Source organism: Elephantulus edwardii, unplaced genomic scaffold, assembly GCF_000299155.1.
Source record: "Elephantulus edwardii isolate Elephantulus edwardi_28Jun2011 unplaced genomic scaffold, EleEdw1.0 scaffold00036, whole genome shotgun sequence".
Lineage (NCBI taxonomy): Eukaryota > Metazoa > Chordata > Mammalia > Macroscelidea > Macroscelididae > Elephantulus > Elephantulus edwardii.
This window is the reverse complement of record NW_006399786.1, coordinates 13687138-13694788: the sequence shown is the minus strand read 5'-3', so window position 1 is coordinate 13694788 and position 7651 is coordinate 13687138.

The window sequence follows — 7651 nt, the reverse complement described above, 5'->3', positions numbered from 1 at the left end:
AAGTAAAATAGATTTCACAAAGATTTATACATTAGGTATTTTTTAGTTTATGTAGGAGTTAGCTGTTTAGAATCAGATAATCATGGCATGCATGGTAAAAAATAACAAGTAGAAGATGGATAACGTTATATTCACCATCAAAAAGTATATTTCTATTCACAGTCAGAAGTATAACGTTATCAGGTATGCATATCATATGAAAAAATTTATTTTTTGACAGCTTTGATCAAACATACAATCAAAATTACTTTGTAACTACTAGTAATTGGATATGTAAGTTGGAAACAAAGAAATTACTTTTAATTGAAAAATACAGTCAGTCTTAGCAATAAAAACAACACCATTGTTTGCATTCTCACAATTCATATATAGAAATTGTTATATCACCATTGGATAAATGAGAAAATTGAGATCCAAAGTGTAGTCATTTAGTTAAAGTCAGAGCTGATGTTTGAGTCAAAATTTGAATAATTCTGAACCAACGAATACCTTTGATAACAGTGTTTTGGAGATTATTAGTTTATTCATGGTAATAGAGATTTTACTAAAAATTTCTACTAGAGAGATATGAAACACTTTCTGTATTTACTTTCACTTCATTTGAAACCACAGAAATAATTATGTAAAGTGAATTATTTTTTTAATTCATTTTCATAAAATAAGTGTAATTCAATTTGTCATTCCTAAAGTAGTAAATTGAAATAAAATATATAAGCATAATAATCTTTTTGATACTTGTGGTTATAATATAGATTTTACAAAGAGAAGAAAATAATAAACAACAACTTAAAAAGTTTCACAAGTATCACTACTTAGGTTTGTAGTTGAAATACTTTAGGGTAAGGTCTATTACAGCACAAGGCTCTTGTTTGATTTGGTGACTTTTTTATTATTTAAACTTAAATAAGACAAATTCTCAATTGTTTCTAGAGGACTGCTCTATTTATTTAGAGTTCTTTTCTTCCCCTTTAGTTAATAGAACTCTCAAACCTGCCCTAAAATTGGGGAAGAAAAAAAAAACATACCTCAGATAAACTCAATGTGATTAAGAAAGAGATTCCTTAATCTGACTAAAAGTATTCCTAATTTGTCAGAAATTACTGTGTTGAGTAGTCTGTTTTGATTGGGGAAGAGCTATTGATATTCATTGTGTTTTATGAATGCTTTAATTGTTTTAAATTTGTCTTTCATTGTTTACAGTCTTGTAATTATCAACATTTGAGTCTGTAAGGCTGTGACTGTTTGAGCTAGCTTAATAACTATTTTATACAGTAATAAACAATAGATGGCTCCAAATCTATTTCCAATTCAACAGACTGAGTATTAGTCTGAAAAGAATTATTGTGTACTAAACTTTCTAGGGGAAAAACAAACATACAAAAAACCAGCAAACCCAAACACAAAATTATTCCTTTTATAAAACCAAAAGAATATCAGAGAATATATCAAAAAGATTCAGCCTTGTTTGAATGGACAAGATAAAAAAAAAACAAAATAGAAACATAACTAAGATTGAAGGACTTTTATTTTAAATTTAATTCCTTGGATTTAGAAAGGTATACTAAGCCCACGTTGCCACACACACAGTCTAAAATACAATCATCTCAACTATAAAATGTTATTAGCTGCCATCAAGTTGACTCTCAGTTCATGAGGCTGAGATTTGTATCTGGACAATTTTCCTAGACCTACACAACTCATGAAAAGAAAAAGCAAACACAAACAAACATGCTTGGTAAGATGCAGTGATCGGAGAAAGAAAGACCTTCAACAAGATGCATTTATAGAGTGATGGTAGCAATGGCCTTAAGTTTATTGGACCCAATGAGGGTGACACAGGATAGAGTATAGATCAGTTCATAGAACACTATGGGTTAACACAACGGCACCTAACAATGCAAACTCAAGCACAGTTCTTGTGATTTGTTGGGAACTGCACCATGTGAACCGCAGAGATGAACATTAACTAACATTCAGAAGTGGATTGGGCCTTTTTTCCTAATTATTATTAGTTTAAAATCTTTACTGCAACTAATTCAGCATCATGGAGACATACAACCCCCACACAGAATGAGATGGTGGACTGTCCATGAAGGCCAATGTCAGTCATCAAATCAAGTTTCCTCACAAGATAGAGGAGAATATTAATACTAACACATGACTCATAACAAACTGTGGCTGACTCTGAGAAGAATGGGAATCCCAGAACATTTATTTAGTCATGCTAATGCAAAACCTATACTTGGACCAAGAGGCAGTCATCAGAACAGAGCAGGGCAACACTGCATTGTTCAAAATTGGGAAGGGTGTACGCCAGGGATGTGTCCTATCTCCATACCTTTTCAACCTGTATGTAGAGCAGATTATCCGAGAGGCTGGGCTCTATGAGGAGAAGCGTGGTGTTAGGATTGGTGGACGATCTATGAACAATCTGTGTTGTGCAGATGACACAACCCTGCTCGCTGAAATTGAGGAGGACCTCATGCACTTACTGCAGAGGGTCAAGGACTGCAGCTTTCAGTATGGACTGAGGCTCAATGTCAAGAAGACGAAGATTCTCACCACTGGACCAATTGGTAGCATCAGGATGGATGGCGAAGAGATTGAGATTGTTCACAGCTTCAGTTTGCTCGGCTCCATAGTCAACACTCTTGGCACCAGCAGCCAGGAAATCAAAGAATGTATTGCGATGGGAAAGTCTGCTGTTAGGGACCTCTCTAAAGTACTCAAGAGCAGTAGTGTCTCTCTGGAGACTAAGGTGCGCCTGATACAGGGCATGGTTTTTGCAATCACTTGTTATGCATCAGAGACCTGGACAATGACTAGGGAGGATAGAAGGAGAATTGACGCCTTTAAGCTGTGATGCTGCATAAGAGTATTGAATGTACCATGGACTGCCAAGAAAACAAACAGATTCATCCTAGAGAGGGTTAAACCAAGCTGCTCCTTGGAGGCAAGGATTCGGGGGTTCGTCTGACATACTTTGAACATGTTGTATGGAGAGACAGATCTTTAGAGAGGGACATAATGCTGGGTAGAGTAGAGGGACAGCGCAGGAGGGGAAGACCTTCTATGAGGTGGATTGATTCAGTGACTGGGGTAATCGGGATGGGTGTGTCAGAGGCAATGAGATTGGCACAGGATAGAGCATGGTTTAGAGCTATTGTACATAGGGTCGCTATCAGTCGCAAACGACTTGACGGCACATAACAACTACAACAACATGTGACTACCTGATAAAATGTAAACATTGTTGTTAGGTTCCATCCAGTTGACTCGGACTCATAGTGACCCTGTATAGAACAGAATAAAATCCTGCCCAACCCTTTATCATCTCGACGAGATTTATATCCTTCACTGCAGTCATCATGCCAATCCATTGCTTTGAGAGTTTTCCTCTCTCTCTATGACTCTTTGGTTTTCCAACCATAATGTTTTTGTCCAAAAACAATGATGACAGAAGAACTGATCCCTTTAAACTGCGGTATTGGAGAAGAATACTGAATAATTCATGAAATCCTAAAAGAACAAATAGTAATGTCTTGAGAAAGGTTCAGTCAGAATGGTCCTTGCGTGTAAAGATGATACAGCTTACACACTTTAGGCATGTTTCTAAGAGAGGCTATTCCTTGGACTGAGACATCATACTTGAAAAGGTGGAGGGGCAGAGAAAGCGAGGAAGACCTCTCCAGATAGTTTGACCCAGTGACTGCATAAATAGGCAGAAGTATATCAGAGATTGTGAGGATGGCACAGGATAGTACAGGATTCAGATCTGATGTTCATATGGGGTAATTATGAGTTGTTCTCAATTCGATGGCACTTAATAACAACCACCTTGTATAACATGCCCCCAAATGAGATATAATGCTATATCAGCCTTTCTTCCAAATAACATGCTGGCTGTATTTCTTCTAAGAAAGACTAGGTTTATTTTACAGTTTTACAGTTCTTGATACACACAACCTTTTACTTTTATGTGATGTTAATGATATTATTTGATAATTTCCACATTTTGCTACATCATCTACGTTTTCTAATGGACACTTCCATTACACTCTTCTAGTCAGTTGGCCAGGTAGCTGTTTTTTTTGTTTTGATGTTGTTATTTTTATAGAGAGTGAGTATATCCAGGGTTATGTCAGTTTATTCAAATATCTTAATAATTGATATTCTATGAATATTTTGAGATTTTTTTGACAATTTCTTCTATACAGCCTGGATCTTCTTCAGTATCATTGGTTAAGATCGTATGGTACTTAGTGAAATGGTTCCATGTGAACCAATAACTTTTGGTATGGGAACTTTATGTCTTACTTCTATCTTCTCTTGATGGATGTGTCAAGAGAGGGAATCTAACAGAAAAGCCAGTCCATAATATGAACTTCATTCCAGTGGTATCACAGTCCAAATTTGTTACTGTTGTTATGTATTGTGTTGAGTCAGAACCAATCCACAGTTGATACTCCTACGGGTTTTCACATGCAGTTAATTGCACAAGAGGAGACTGCCCATCTTTCTCCCATAGAGCAACTGGTGACCTTGAAACTCATACCTTCAGGATTGCAGCACAGCTTCTTTACTACTAGGCCACAAGAGCTCCAAAATCCAAATAGTGAATGAAAAAAAAAAAAGATTCGTACGTAGTATCATGAATCAGGAGATCAGAAAGTGTATTGCAATGGGAAAGTCTGCAATCAGGGAAATATCCAAATTATTGAGGAGCACTAATGTTAGTTTGAGAACTAAAGTGTGCCTATTTCAGGCCATAACTTTTGAAATCACTTGTTATGCATCTGTGAGCCAGACAATGAATAAGGATGGCAGGAGAAGAATTGATGGTTTTGAGCTGTGGTGGTAGAGAAGTACTGAACCCCATGGACTGTTGTAAAAGGAGTAAGGACATTACGAGGACAACCCATATCTGACCTTTACCAACCCCGCAATGAGGAACTATTCTAGTCAACAGTACCCACAGCATAAAAACCAAATATTATGAATCAGACATGACCTTACACTCCAACTTCTTTTCTACTAATTCCAACACCAACCTGACTGCTTTACTGGGTCCAAAATCCACTGCAGAAGCTCACAGGCTGAACTAAATCATACTCATTTATTATTATCTTGTTTTACTGGGGAAGTGAAAAGGACACAATTTCAGTTGCAACAGGATAACATTTTTTTGTCAGGAGAATATGTGAAAGATGTTCACAGGATCTTCAGCCTGCCTTCTCATGGTTTTAGATCACTGCCTTAAAGCTCTTAGTCCTTCCAATTATGGTATCTTCACTTCAAAGTCCTAATACAAAATCTGGGGGGAAAAAATCTTAACTTTAGTTCCTTAAGAGTAGCAGTCCCAAAGGCAGCTATGTCTCATGTTTTCTGGTTTATCTGATTCTGCTCTTCTGTAGGTCTGGTCCATGTAAGAATCTCTTTAAAAGGTTGTGTACTGCATCTCTATTTCTTCTTTGATGGTAGCAAGATTCTCAAATTCTGATGCTGCCTCCACCTAATGGTAAAACTAGCCACTCACCTTGTGGATACAATAACAGGTCTTATTTGCTTACTCACATGGCAAAGTGAAAAAAATCAATCTTTAAGAAAGCTGTTTTAAATACAAACTTTTCTTAAATTTTATTTTATTATTTGTGTGTGTGTGTGTACCGTCAAATCAGATCTGACTGGTACAGGAGGAGATTGCCCCTCCTTCCCCTGCAGAGCATCTGGTGAATTAGAACCGTGCACCTCTGGGATTATAGTTGCAGCTTCTTGCCACTAGGCCACCAGAGCTCCCCCTAAATACAAACCTTTTATACTGCAGTTGTCAAAAGAACAACCAGAGTGCCGGTTGGAGGCAAAGATGATAAAATTCCATCATACATACTTTGGGCATGTTACTAGAAGAGGCTATTCCTTGGATAGGGATATAATGCTTTGAAAAGTGGAAAATAATGCAAAGTGTTCCTCAATATCCTGAAAGAGAGGAAGACCTGCTCTAGAGAGTTTGATACACTTACTTCAGCAATAGTCTCGAGCGTATCAGAAACTGTAAGGGAGACACAGGATAGGAGAGGGTTCATATCTGTTGTTCATTGGATTGATAAAAGTTTTACTCTACTTGACAACATTTAACCACAATAGTGGGTAAGGAGATTTGTTACCAATCCAAAGGCAAGTGGTTTGAATCCACTTGCTGCTCTATGATTAAAGGGTGGACAGTCTCCTCCAATGTGATTTATCATCTTTGAAAACCTAGAGGGTCAGTTATGATTTTGTTCCAACTAAATTGCAAGGGACAAGAACCTAATAGGACAGATTGAATATTGTCTAACTTATCCTGGGCAGCAAAATACACATTTGAAAGCTTAAAGTATCGTAAAAAAAGATTAAATAAAACACTTGCAACTCATTTCTGGAACTATGGATTTTTTGGTGGATGACCAGACAGGAGAAAAATGGCAAGTGCCTTCAAGTGACGTGTAACTCATAGTGACCCAATGTACAATAGCTCTGAACTCTGTCCTATCCTGAGTCACTCTCACTATCTGTTACATACCTACCTCTATTACATCAATTACTGTGTCAAGCCATTTCATCTGGAGTCTTCCTCTTCTACACTGTAATCACACCTTTCCAAGAATAGTTTCCCTCTCCAAGGACTGGTAACTCCTGGCTACAGGCCAAACATATGTTAGAAGGAGCTTCGATATCCTTGCCTCCAAAGAACAGCCTGGTTTCACAATCTCCAGGACAGATGTTTGTTTTCCTTGCAGTCAATGATATGTTCAATACTCTTCTCCAGCACCACAGCCCAAAGGCATCAGTTCTTCTGCTATCAACCTTATTTATTGTTCAACTCTCTTATTAATAGTAAGTAATTGCAAAGACTAGAGACCTGGGCCTCTAGACTAAAATCATTGCTTCTCAGCACTCTGGAGAGAAACCTGACAGCAAGCTTTCTCAATGCAATTCGTCTTTTGATTTCCTGGTACTGCTACCAAGAGTGTTGATTGTGGAGCTAAGCAAACTGAAATTATTCATCTTCTTTCAAAGTTTCCTGGGTCATTCAAAATATTGCCCATGGTTGGAGTTTGTTGAGTACTGTAATGTTGGAACTGACCCATGGCTGATATTCCAGCAGGTTTTTAGAGGCAATTAATCACATGAGAAGAGATTGCCTATCCTTCTCCTGCAGAGCGGCTAGTGGCTTCAAACTCCTTGCCTTTGAGATTACAACACACCTTCTTGCCACTAGGCCACCAGGGCTCCTTTAATATTGCCATGTTGTTGTTGTTGTTGTTGTATGTGCCATCAAGTTGTTTGCAACTCATAGCGACCCTATGTATAAGAGCTCTAAATGCTGTTCTATCCTGTGCCCTGGATGTGCTCACTAAGATGTGCCAAGAAATATGGAGAACAGCCGGCTGGCCCACTGACTGGAAAAGATCGCTGTTTGTTCCCATTCCAAAGAAAGGTATGGAGACAGAATAAATCCCTGACGGACCCCTTCTTGATTTTGAACCATGTAGTGTCTCCTTGCTCTGTTCTGAGAGGTGCCTCTTGGTCCAAGTATAGGTTTCGTATTAGCACAATCAAATGTTCTGGGATTCCCATTCTTCACAGAGTCAGCCATAGCTTGTTGTGATCC